The 13,048-nt window shown below is 41.7% G+C and overlaps 1 protein-coding gene across 1 annotated transcript in view; it reads left to right on the forward strand.

Annotated features, from left to right (window-relative positions):
- The window catches only part of LTN1 (listerin E3 ubiquitin protein ligase 1), a 406,396-nt gene that overhangs the window by 191,293 nt on the left and 202,055 nt on the right, over positions 1-13,048 (forward strand). The gene's annotated exons all lie outside the window — the stretch shown is intronic.

The following is a 13,048-nucleotide window of genomic DNA, read 5'->3' on the forward strand; positions in this document are numbered from 1 at the left end:
ATTGGAATTATCCAATATGGTTATTACCTGGCGCTTACAAGCAATCCCACAAACATTCCACCTCAATCCCACAAATTGTCTCCAGAACACCTGCAATTGCTAGAACAAGAGGTTCAATCTCTTTTACTAAAAAGAGCAATAGAGCAGGCCCTGATACATTACCAGGGCTTGGGGATTTACTCTCTGTATTTTCTTATTTCCAAAAAGGGTGGTTCCCTAAACCCTATTCTGGATCTCAGAGAGTTAAACCATTATATACTGTGAGATCACTTCAACATTGTGACGCTTCAACAGGTACTCCCACTTTTACAATGAGCAGATTTTATGTCTACTCTAGATTTAAAAATGCATATTTTTTTTTTCCAAAGGCCCAGAACTGGGCTTGCAGTGAAGGCAAGATGGCGATGACTCGGATCGCAGTGCTCACGTACCTGGCTCCTGACCGGTTATGCTGAGGAGCTCTGATGGCGTCAATATGAAGATCGGAAGCATAGAAACAGCAACTTAGCTCCACTAACCATTACTAATCCCCTGAAGTGTCCCTGAAGGCTCAGAGATATGCGGGACCAGCATCTCGGCGATTAGAAATATCAGAGCATTATAATCAGCGCAATCACCGTAACTACATAAACTGAATGGATCTCAGCCCCTCTCCTCGGCAAGCGATCTGGGCTTGCTACTCCTATATTGGCTGGGCAATCATTAAACATATCTTGCTACAGCAAGCAGCGCCCCTAAGCAAACAGGTCGCAGAAGTCACCCGCACTCACCTCATAGCGACCACGGCGGCCCAGCACGCAGACATGCACGCCTCAGCGCCGGCTCCAGCTTCAATTGAGAAAGCTCCTAAAGTCACCGCTCCACCCATCCTGTCGGCGGCCGCCCGGGCGAGGGCGGCAAGGCAGGTACAACGCGAGGCTGCGGAGCGCCGCGGTTTGGAGAAACCCACAGCCGTGCAGGAGAGAGCCGATAGACCTGCACGTCCAAACAGGCACGAGACCTCGACAACACCCGACGCTGCCAAACAGGGAGCCGTGACCCGGAAGAAAGATACACGGAAAGGGGCAGCAGCAGGACCGTCTGTTGTGGAACTAATGCATAGAGGCTCCAGTACGCTTCCGGGCCAAGAGAGGCAATGTCAGGTATCTCATGCTGGCAGTGCGAGTGAGAACATCAGCGGCCCAGCTCCGAGTAGCTCTGCTTCTGTCTCCCCAATGCAGGGGATTGAAAATACAACTACTGAAGCGGAAGCCCCCACGACGAACGACAAACCACAGACAGTTTGACTACATTACAGACAGCTGCTACTGAAGTGAGCTCTGTAACAATTCTCAGTGTTAACAGCAATATTGTTGAAATATATGAAAAAGAGATACCCCCCATAACAGCTGGGGATCTTGGCGCCGTGGCTAATTTTGATGCAGATACCAACACAGGCACAGGCACCGGCACAAGAGACGGTCCAACAAACGACCAAATACCATCTCAGTCTGACCTGATAATAATCGAGCAAGACACTTCAAACCCCTCTGGGGGGGAAATTACTAACCCCACCTCTGATCCGGAAAACAACGAGGATATGCCCAATACCAATGCCAAGGGGGGAATAACAACTAACGTTCCACTCGAACCAGCCAAAGTTAGCTCTATACATAGTGACCAGGAAAAAGAAGTCTGTGATTTTTTCTCTTTTTCTGATGAGGCAGAATTAGAAGCAGAATGGGGGGATTCCTCAGCCTCATATCTAACCGATGAATCGGATAGCCTGACCGATGCTGGTGAAGAACCGGCTACTGTAAAACCAAAAACAAAAAATTGCCAAAAAACAGGGGAGCAAGCCTCATGGGGTAGTTCTAGATTGGGACCATACACATACGGAACAACTAACCCCAATAGCCCAAATGACCCCAACACCTGCATCCATCGACGCAGTTTTACAGGCAATAGCCACACAACGCGAGGAGACATCTCAGGATGGGCGCAAGGCGCAAGCAGCTCTGCGCAAGGTACAAGGCGTAGTACGGAAGCTGGTAAAAACTTGTAGCTTTTTTGGAGACCGACTTACTGAGGTTGAGGCAAGAACCCTCTCCAACGAGGCCGAAGTTGTGGCCATTGAGGAGCGGGTTAAATCAAATGAGGCCCAAATTGGTGACATAAGATGGAAATTGGAGGATTTTGAAAATCGGCAGCGCTGAAACAACTTGCGCATTTGGGGGTACCTGAAAAATCCGAGGGGGGTGACACCCGTGCTTTCGTGATAAACCTCCTCCGCGACTCACTGCCCGAGCTGTCGAACTGGAACTGGGATAGTGAAATACAGCGCGCCCACCGTATGCCGCTCACTCTAAAAACCCCCGCAAAACCCGGAGCATATCCGAGGGCCATCCTAATCTACTTTGGCAATTTTCTTCTTCGACAGGCTGTGTTTGAGAAGGCCAGGCCCGAAGCTAGACGAACCTCCAAAGATATTACATATTTTTCACGCCCCGATTTTTGCCATACCACTGTTGAGAGAAGGTGGAGGCTGCGCCAACTTATAAAACCCTTCCAAGACAAAAAGGCAACAGTGTATCTCAATAACCCAGCGCGGCTCAAGGTTATATACGGGGGCGAGACAAGGTTCTTTGTCTCCGAGATTGCCGCACAAGAATATCTCGAGAGTCTAAATTAACTCTACAATGACTTTGATGTGCCCATCTGTGATCACGAAACTATACGGAGATATACTAACACTCTTCACCTTGTTAATAATGTCACCTTGGGGGATTGGGTTGGTGGGTCGGTGGGGGTTTTTGGAACTTTTTAGTACTAGCATATGGTGGTGGTCACTAGCACAGAGGCGGTAAGATAGGCATTTTCTATCCGTAACGAGAAGCACCTTGTAGCTTATACTACAATACGTGCTATCTGCTCTGTATTGAGCTCCTTAAGTTCTTTTTATGTTTTTTTCTTCCTTTTTCAAACCTTAGCGTATAGGTTAGGACCAGGTAACGTGTTGCACTTCCATCACTTTTAGACTTTCATAGAGTCTTTTTGCCTTAATTTGGGGGGAAGGGGGGTGGGAAAGGGCGGGTCAAGCATGGGGAGGCTGGGTGGGAAGGGGAAAAAAATTCTAAAAATGCAAACAACTCCATATCAAATAACTCGAATAAAAGCAATAATTGACAAAAATACGTCTTCTGACACAATTGCGAATATCAGCAGAAGCATGGGAAAATATTCTGTAGATCCATGGGGAGGATAACTATCTGCAGCTGGAATATCGCAGGGCTACATGATAGTGATAAACGTGGACGGCTTTCTGAGATAATCAAGCGGAATTCTCTAGACATTATATGTCTGCAAGAGACTCATCTACCCTGGGCAAAACAAAGTTTACTTAAAATTCAGGGGTATAATGTTCGGGCTGCCACAACTCAAACAACATATACCCAAGGGGTAGCCATACTAGGTAAAAACCATATAGGGAGACCCGTACGTTTTGCCTCAGATCAACATGGTAGATGGGTAATTGTAGAGCTAGCGCTAGGGCTCACCCTTTGCTCTGTCTATGGCTCAAATTTTGATGAACCATTGCTGTTTGAGAGCCTAGAATTAGAACTGGCAGGTTGGCCCGGTCCATTGATCTTTGCTGGGGACCTTAATATTACACTCGACCCTATCCGTAGGGATTTAACGAAACAAAACTACTCAGGTCGTAAACCTAGGGTATTCAAGGCTATTAATTCTCTTATAACTATCCACAATCTGGTTGATATCTGGTCTCTTAAACATCAACGGGGACCAGGGTACACATTCTACTCATACCCCCATAGTACATACTCCAGGATCGACTACATCTTTACTACCAAAGACATCTCTGCCCAATCAACCATTATCAAACACCCAAAGCTAATTTCTGACCATAATGCCCTGGTTCTCACTGTAAATTTAACCAATACCACTAAAAACCCCTCAGTATGGACATTTGATAGAAAACTTTTGGTCAATAGAGAATATATTAACTTCATTAGGAATTGGGCTCAGGGCTACTTCGATATAAATCGCTACAGTGCTCCAAGAAACATCGTATGGGACTGTTTTAAATCTGTACTCAGGGGAGAGACCATTAGCTATGTAGCCAGACTTAAGAAACAGCAGGCTACTGAATATAACAATAAAGTAGCGGAATTAGCAAGGTTAGAAGCTGCTCATATATCAATAATTGCTCAAAAATCCGATGGGTCTAACTTACTTCACCAGATCCTAATCCTCAAAACTGACTTAAATAAAGGACTAACTCAGAAGTCTGCCGAAACATTTAGAACTCACCAAAAAGACCTTTACGAGAATGGGGAAAAGGTTGGAAAGCAACTAGCTCTACGAACAAGACAAAAAATGACCCGCAATGCAATCTCATCTATAAAAATAAATGGCCAAGAATATACACAAAGGGAAGAAATAGTGAAGATTTTTCAAGATTATTATCAGAAATTATATAAGGACGATATCGCCCATAATAAAGAAGATATAAAGAATTTTCTCAAAGATTTCCTAACCTCTCCTGATAATAGTTTAGACAGCACTACTAAAAATGACCTGGAAAAAGAAATCTCAATGTCAGAGATTGAACTTACACTTGCAGAATTAGCCTCGGGGAAAGCAGCAGGCCCCGACAAGATACCCTTGGAACTATACCAAATTCTAGGAGATATTATATTACCACTGTTATTAGATCTATTCCGGGGGATACAGTGGAACAGTATTACTCCCGCGTCTTGGAAAGATACTAATATTATCATTTTTGCCAAAAAGGGAAAACCTACCGATTTCCCCATCATCATACCGTCCGATCTCATTGATCAACTCAGATTCAAAATTATACGCAAAAGTCTTGGCCAATCGACTAAGGGGGATCATTGCGCATCTGGCTAGTCCATGGCAACATGGTTTCATTCCAGGGAAGAGTACCACCGAACACACTCGTAGAGCAATATCACTTTTTGATATTATGTCAGTAACGGGCGGCCAGATGTCAATGATCCTTCTTGATGCCGATAAGGCATTCGATAGAGTGTCGTGGAAATTCTTGTGGGCTATATTAGAACACTACAACTTTGGACATAGTTTTATTAAGTCAATTAAAGCCATGTATATTGACCCAAAGGCTAAACTCCAAATTATGGGGGGCGAATCGGGTATTATTAACATCTCAAGGGGAACAAGACAGGGCTGCCCATGGCCCCCAATATTATTTGCCCTATATATCAACCCCCTGATATTGAAAATTCTTGACAACACCAGAATCATTCCAGTGGTGACAGGACTTTTTGAAACAAAAGTCTTAGCCTACGCTGATGACGTAGCAATCTTAACTCCAGACCCAGATATAGCTATAACCGAGATAGAGGTTATTACCCACCAGTTTGGGTCATATTCAGGCTATTCTCTTAATAAAAGTAAAACTATTATATTATGCACAGACAATATTGACTTGATTGATGCAAGAAGAACTAGCAAAGCGACATACTTAGGGGTCTGTATATCTGCTAAGGTTGATAGCATCATTAAAAGTAACTACGAACCACTTATTAATTCTATTAAACAGGATCTTACCAGGGTGAATAGCCTTCATTTATCAATCATAGGGCGAGGAAATTATATAAAAATGACTATCTTTCCAAAAATATTATATTTATTCCGGGCAATCCCTTTATTAGTTGAAGACAAATATATTAAAATTCTCGATTCCCAGATTTCCAAATTCATATGGCAACATGGCAAGATTAGGAGGTCGCTCAAATTCTTATCCCTACCGTTTGACAGAGGGGGCCGTGCAATTCCAAATCTACTCTTATATTTTAGGGCAGCCTTTTTACAACAATTTGCTCCCTTGCTTAATCCAGCAATCAATGGGGAGGAATCAGGAATACCATCAATTTACGAACTATCTCTTGGTCATAAATCCAGAGGACTACTTTTAAGACAACGTGAACCTAGTTATTTAAAAAAACTAAATTTAAAACTATTATTGGGGCATGGAAAGTATGGTCAAAAATTTGCAAACATATTCAAATTCCCAAACTAACCCGGTACACCCCACTTTGGCACTCATCTCTGCTTCCTCAAAATGTGAACAATATGATTTCACCTAGCTGGGAAAGATTGGGAATTATCTCCCTTTCTGACCTCCTTGATATTGATATGAAGGCTAATTTCGCCACCCTTCAGAACAAATTTAATATACCCGTCACAGATTACTTAAAATACTATCAAGTAAGAACTATCATAAATCCCAAGCTGTCAGGTATAAGTTGGGATAGAATACCCCTTATTGAAGATATCATGAGACCTTCCACCAGAATTGGCACAATTTATTCTCTCCTACACCAAAAATCCCCCGATGACATAGAACACACAGAATTATTATGGACAAATAGACTTGAAAATCCAGACATAGATATTGACAAGGTCTTGGCAATGATGTCACAACTATTACTCTCTACCAATCTAAAAGCACAACTGTATAAAACAATATTCAATCTTTATTACACCCCAGCAAAACTGTGCTCATGGGGCAAAAGTAGCAACGATCAGTGCCCCAGGTGTAACTATGGACCCGCCACACTTCTACATATGTTCTACGAATGCAATAAACTGACACTATATAGAAAAATGATTTGGGAATTTTGGCAGGAGGTTTTTGGTCGAGCCTTGCCCGAGTCACCCACTATTTGCTTGCTTGGATAAGATGGCACACTAAATCTGAACCCCAGGGAAGAAGCTATGCTTTTCATTGGAGCTGCTGTGTATCGAATAATATTGGCCGCACGGTGGAAAGATATTGACCCCCCGAGCTTCCAAATGTGGCTCGCACGCTTTCTGGATGTTTACAATCACGAAATAGCAATCTATGCCACCAGGGGTTTGAAATCTAAAAGACAAGGCGAAAAAATCTGGTCCCCTATTACAGCTTGGGCAGCTGCGGCTAATTCTTAATAATAGTTCAAAATAATGTGCAAAATACTACCTAGCTAAAACAATCATTCAATAGCATAGGAAGCTTTAGACAATTTTGTATTTTCTGACTTCTGCATTTAATATCATGTTATTTTTAAAAAAAATGTTTTCTTCTATTCTTTGATTGTTGTCTTTTTCACCTATGACGCTTATATGATTTGGTTTTTGATGTCATTTGAAAAGCTTATTGTTTGTTGTATTGGAGTTGCTAATTAAAAAAAGAAAAGAAAAAAAACAAAAAAATATTTTCATGTTCCAATTCATCCGGCTTATCACAAATACCTCAGATTTGTAATGGCAGGCAAGCATTACCAGTTCAAGGTGCTTCCCTTCGGAGTGACTACAGCGCCCAGGGTTTTTACCAAATGCCTAGCAGTAGTCGCCGCTCATCTTAGAAGACAGCAGATTCATGTCTTCCCCTATCTAGACGCCTGTCTTATCAAAGCCAGCTCTCACCAGAACTGTCTACAACACACAGATCACAATAGATCTACTTCATCAACTGGGGTTCACAATCCATGCTCAAAAATCTCACCTGCATCCGTCACAGATGCAGTCTTACCTAGGAGCCAGTCTGGACTCAGTCAAAGGTCTAGCCAGAGTGTTCATGCAACTGCTAAGAATGATGGCATCATGCCTCGCAATTGTACCCCATGCAAGGCTTCACATGTGCCCCTTACAAGAGTGCTTAGCACGTCAGTGGAATCAGTCACAAGGTCAATTTCCCGATCTAGTGTTGGTAGACGGCCGTACCCATCGCTCTCTGCAGTGGTGGAACCCACAAAACTTATCAAAAGGTTGCCCTTTCATCGACCCTGTTCCAATCTGTTCCACAGATTGTGCTTACAGCAGACTAATTTCTAACAGGTTGGGGGCTCATCTCAAAAGTTGCGCAAAACAGAGCCGATGGTGCAACAAGCACAAAAGTCTCCACATCAACTATCTAGATCTTTTATCAGTTTTTCTATTACTCAAAGCATTTCAAACTCACCTCTTAGCCAAAACTGTCCTAGTCCGAACAGACATGTTTTATGTGCTGAAACCGGGCAGGACACACTCTATACAACTGTCAACACTTGTTCAAGCCATTTGGAATTGGGCAATACATCACAAGATTTATCTTCTGGCAGACTGTTTCCCAGGAGTAAAAAATCTAATTGTCGACCTCCTCAGCAGAAGGAGACCGCAAATTCACAAGTGGGAACTTCATCCTCAAATTCTCCTTCCCTACTTTCAACAATGATGTTTTCCACAGATAGACCTGTTCATCACAGCCAGCTACGCAAAATGCCCAAGCTTTGCCTCCAGGTTCCCTCACCCGCTCTCAAAGGGCAATGCCCTATGGATGAACCGGTCAGGGATATTTGCCTACGCTTTTCCGCCTCTCCTGCGCATTCCGTGTGTGGTTCTGAAACTCAGGCAAACATCCCTCAGACTAACTCTAGTAGCTCCCACATGGGCCCGTCAACCATGGTACACCACTCTGTTTAAGCTGTCAATAGGTCCACATCAAAAGCTGCACCTCACTTCCAGTCTCCTCATACAGAACCATGGTGAAACACATCCAAATCCCAAAGAACTGAATCTAGGGATCTGGCTCCTAAAGTCATAGAGTTTGCTTATTTAAACTTACCACAAGATTGTATGTATATTCTAAAGGAAACACGAAGGCCTACCACCAGAGCTTGCTATGCAGCAAAATGGAAACAATTTGTTATATACTGCAATAACAACCTAATCAATCCTTTAGATGCTTCTATACAAAACATTATCTGTTACCTCTTACATTCACAGCAAACTGGACTAGCTTACATATCTATTCGTTTGCACCATGCAAAGGTAGCTGCGTACTTACAGAATGGACAACATCTGTTACTATTCAGGGTCCCCGTAATCAAAGCTTTAATGGAAGCATTAAAAAGAGTAATACCACTAAGGATTTCTCCTGCCCCAGTATGGAATCTCCACATTGGTCTCACAAGGTTCATGGGACCACCTTTTGAACAATTGCTCAAGTTCCCTTTACAGTTTCTCTCATGGAAGGTTGCTTTCCTCATTGCCATCACATAACTGAGGAGAGTTGGTGAGCTATAGGCATTAACCTTAGAAGAACTCTTCTTTCTGCTACACAATGACAGGCTAGTTCTCCGCACCAACCCAAAGTAGTTTCTGCTTTTCATATAAACCAATCAGTTGAGTTGCCAATTTTCTTTCTTCAATCTGATTCTGTAGTAGGACGCCCCCTTCACATACTTGACGTTAAAAGCGCTTTACTATACTACATAGATAGGACAAAAGACTTTCGCAAAACAATACAACTGTTTGTTGCATTTGCTCCACCTTACAAAGGCAATCCTATCTCAAAATCTGGTTTTGTCACATGGATTGTTAAATGCATTCAAACATGCCATGCCAAAGCTAAAAGAACTTTAACTATACCCCCTAGAGCACATTCCATTCACAAAATAGGGGCTTCAGTGGTCTTTTTAGGTAACATTCCTCTAGCTTTGTAAGGCAGCTACATGGTCTACACCACACACATTTACCAAACAATGTTGTGTAGATGTGTTAGCACGTCAACAGGCTAATATAGGCCAAGCAGTACTTAAAACACTGTTCCAAACAACTGCAACATCTAAAGGTTAGCCACCGCTTTGGGAGTATACTGCTTTGTAGTCTTTGCAAAGCATGTGTATCTACAGCACACATGCCTCGAACGGATAACGTAAGCATCTGTTCTTGGCATGTAGAGCTGTAGATTCACATTCGCCTACCCGCCACCCCCCGGTACCTGTAGTTGCAGTTATTCATTCTACATTTATACGCATGGACATCTCTATACTACACTTACTCACTCCATTCTCAGCCTTTTGCGGGAAAGCAATCTAACAATAGATTTGATGGCCGTGCGCACTGTTACCGAAAGGAGGAGCCATCTTACCTCATGACTAGGAAAGACTTCTTCGAAGAAAAACCACTTGCAAACATCCAGACCCAACACTAGATGGCAGGAGTAGGCAAAGCATGTGAATCTACAGCTGTACATCTACAGATGTTTACTGGTAAGTAACATTATCCATATGGAGGACATGTATTGTCTTTGTTAAAAAAATGACCAAAAATAACAATGAAATGTATATTTCAACAGCTCACACTGTGCAATGTTTAACCCTTTCCATGCTCATGACGAGCTCAGCTCGTCATGATGCACGGTTGAGCTGTGCTGGTGACGAGCTGAGCTCGTCATGAAAGTATGGAAATAATCAAAAGTCAGCACAGGAGGGGAAAACACCTAGCAGCCAAGGTGTTAAATAAAGTGAGTGTCATAAAAAATGTAAAACATTTTAATTGAAAGTGAATGCACCAACATGTCTTGGAGACTTTTTTTTTTTGTTTACTTTTTTCAAGCTGAAAAGTACAGCCATAGAACTCACGAGTAGGGGGCTCCACACCCCAGCTGTAGAGAATATAGCTCCAGCTAGGAGTGCTTCAAAAAAACATATGGTTAACTCTCCTCAGCTCATGGATTTAATGATCCAGGAGACTTACTAGCCGATTACAAGTTGGGCGGTTAATTCTATCCCATGCGTAAAACCTCCTTATCTACATGATGGAATTGTGCTTTTTGTTTTATTTAACGCATCCCATAGTTATCGATGCGTTAAGTAACCTAAAATGTGTTACATTTTGGCAGGGCAAAACTTCAGAAACGTAACGGGGAAAATGAACACCTCAACCCGTAGTGTTTGTTTTTTTCCGTTTTTTGTTTGCTTGGTGGCTGCTGCACTCCCTGCAGCGCCCCCCAGCATAAAAAAATGCCCCTCCTAGCAATATCACCAAGCTTAAAAAAAAAGTTTGAAGAGCACTCACAGGACATTATAGGGACATTCAAGGAACAGTAACTAGTAAATGATTGACTCCTGCCGCTAATTTAATATTCATTTTTTGTGTGCTTTTTCTAAGACTCTAGACTGAGTTCTGAGACCCAAGATGGCTGCTGCCACATTGTTTTTGATCATCTCTCATCCTGAGATCGGTTGGCTCTGTGGATCTACTGCAGAGGGAAATATCTAAATTATTTGAGCCTCAATTTCTCACAAACTACTGATTGGATTTACAGCAAATCACATAAAGCATGCTTTCTGGATCAACATCTAGCTTTCTATCAAATTTGGTGTAAATCTGTTCAGCAGTTTTCGCTGTAGCTGTGTCTAATTTTCCTATAGAAAAATGAATGGGAAAAACATGTTTTATGAACTCCCTCTTTCTTGAACCCCGCTTGATGGAGGACCCTGAAACTTTCCAGGAAGGAGCTGAGGTGATGAGACATTTCTTGAGAAACTTTTGTGAACGATTCGTCAAATGATGCCAAAGTTTTTTGGAAAACAAAAAATATTTTTTTCCTATGGAAACGTGGTGCTAACTATAACTACTCAGTAAAAAGTGGCTTTATGGCTGCTTATTGAGACTGGAAAAAAGGCTGTGGTTATGGCTAGAATTGCAATCCATCCATAACTCAAGCAACAGACATGCAATCCAGAACAACAGATGAAATGCTCTTGACCCCACTGTTAATGTGAATTTCAATATTGTACTATTCATTGGTTTATGTGTGGTACATATTATGTAATTATTTTGTGCTTTTAGGTGTTGTTTCATACTGGAATAAATAGTGTATTGTTATAAACATTAGGAGTTAATATCTTAAACATTTATTTGCCTTTCTAAATATTTTTTTCACACATTTGGGGATATTTCATAAGAGCACGGGTATTTATTAACTTACAAAAAAAATCATTTTTACAAGAAGCTTTTAGTTTCAACATAGGGCAGCACCATTAACTGCAATAAAGTCTTGACATTCACCAGCTTACAGTTTCCTTGCATATTCTTATCCTTTTAGTTGTAATGTCTGTTTGATTCTTGTAGTCATTTCAAAATGTTTAGGTATAGTTATTTTATACCCTTTAAAGAGTAAAAAAATAAACTCAATATTGACCAGTATAGTGTTTATTGGTTTCTTTTAACCCCTTCAGTGCTCATGACAAGGTCAACTCGTTATGGGTTTTACCTGCCCTGTGCTTATGACGAGTTGACCTTGTCATGAACAATGGGGATCATGTATGTTCAGCACAGAACGGGAAAACCCCCTAGCAGCCAAGGTGTTAAATAATGTATTTTTGTCTCATCATTCATTTCTTTTTTTTATTTAGATGAAAGCATATCCATAAAAGAACAAACACATTACAATATTCAAAAGCATACAAATTTGATATATTAAAAGACAGGCATAAAAATTCAGTACAATGCAGAGCTATTAAAATGCAATTATACAGTATTCACTGAGTAACGCGCACAGCGGTTTCCAAAAGGCTCCCACACAAATTGTTAACTTGTCCTCACCCAATTTGAGAAAGGTCTTGTATGCTTTTCTGTGATCTACATGGGGCGCCTCTTGAAAAAAGTTAATCGAATTTTATTTGTGTATTGCATATAGTACTGGCAGAAAAATAAAAAGTGTAACAGGGTTTTGCCTGAGCACCCATTATATGGGCAGGGAACAAGATCAATGTTAGCTTGAAAATCTAGAGGGAAGCACAGTTGGTACTTAACAGTGCCTGCCTTTAAACAAAAGAGAAGACCACGTTCCCAGTGGCCCATAGGTTTAATCCGGTAACTTGCCAGTTGATGGTCATTGTTGATGTTCAAAAACAAAGCCACACTTGGTTTCCTGGACTCTTTTGCCAGTCTATCCTTGCAAAAGCTTTTGTATATTGTTGCCCAAAGCTCCCTTTTATTTACATTATCTAATAGTTAGGGTTGTCAAAAACATGTCTGTTTCTAATCCTGCATAAACTGGTCCTCACCTCTGCTAACCATGGTATATCCATACCTTCCTCACACTTAAGGAAATCTGCTATATTGTCTCTGGTAAGGGACGCATCCTTGTTTTTCCATATAGCTAGCCAGAATAGGGCAGGGAGGGCTCTAATAAAATCTTCAATGTAGTGAAGATTCAATTCACTGGGGCACACGTATTAGGATGAAG

The sequence above is a fragment of the Lissotriton vulgaris genome, chromosome 8, assembly GCF_964263255.1.
Source record: "Lissotriton vulgaris chromosome 8, aLisVul1.2, whole genome shotgun sequence".
Classification (NCBI taxonomy): domain Eukaryota; kingdom Metazoa; phylum Chordata; class Amphibia; order Caudata; family Salamandridae; genus Lissotriton; species Lissotriton vulgaris.